The sequence below is a fragment of the Chenopodium quinoa genome, unplaced genomic scaffold (assembly GCF_001683475.1).
Source record: "Chenopodium quinoa cultivar QQ74 unplaced genomic scaffold, ASM168347v1, whole genome shotgun sequence".
NCBI classification, from domain to species: Eukaryota; Viridiplantae; Streptophyta; class Magnoliopsida; order Caryophyllales; family Amaranthaceae; genus Chenopodium; species Chenopodium quinoa.
This window is the reverse complement of record NW_018742630.1, coordinates 3,031,881-3,032,983: the sequence shown is the minus strand read 5'-3', so window position 1 is coordinate 3,032,983 and position 1,103 is coordinate 3,031,881.

Sequence of the window (1,103 nt, the reverse complement as noted above, 5' to 3'; positions counted from 1 at the left end):
TGTCCACTGTGCAGGAAACCTTCGGCCCAACGCAACTTGGATCGAATCCAGTCTTCTCCATTTCAGCGGACCTTCGGCAAGGTCCCATTGTTTTCAACCGAAACAATAATTAAGCCTGCCAACCATGCATTTATGTAAATTGGCCTTTGCTCCACGATATTGGCTCTCCAAACTCCAGTTACAAATCGCATTCCCATTAAATGTTGTAAATTAAAATCACAAAAATAAACGTCGATCTAAGGAAGTTTAACTAGCTAATTTCTCTAATACAAGCTATGTATGTGATCGATAATTGTTTTTGAAATAACTCATCGTGCTATTGTTTGTGCATTAACGATTTCATGAGTAATGACCAATAATTTGGTAAGCGGCCGTAACATCCATAAAAAAATATTCATTACGTTTATCAACATTGAAAAATACGATAACTACTCCATAAATCAAAGAAAAGGAAAAAAGATTAGAAAGTACGTACCACAAAACTCAATTTTACTACGCCGTGACATATTTACTTCCTTTAATTTGTCCTTTGAAGCAAATACAATGCGACCAATACAATCAAAAATCTCTTGCGAAAACCCTTAATTAAGGTTAACACACCGATCACCCAGGCAACTAAACTCCGATATTATATTAGAACTTCAAGCTAAGATGGCTCCGAAATTTTTTTTTTTATTTTTTTTTTTTAAATGTTTAGTCTTTTTCTTTCTTATTAGTTTTGAGATCTCTTGTTAGAAATGAACATCAAGAGAAAATTTCTGTATTAAGATGTTATATTAATCAACTAAATTCCTCAAATGTAGCCCCTCAAAATATTAAAACATACGCTCAGTGTAATGATAGGAATTGTCGTTATGATTAACCGAGATCTGCGCATAATTTGGGTAGAAAAACACGGGGTAAAAATAAAATACATATGTTAGTATAGCAAAATTCAGTACTCCAAGACAAGAGAAAATAAGCCTTTTGTGTTACTACCAGTCTAACACCAATTATTTAAATAAACGACAATTTGATAGTAAAAGTTGCTCATGAGTCACGACAAATTTTGGTAATAACAAATTACTTAGATAATAACTAGGCTTTAAATTAAATTTGGATTG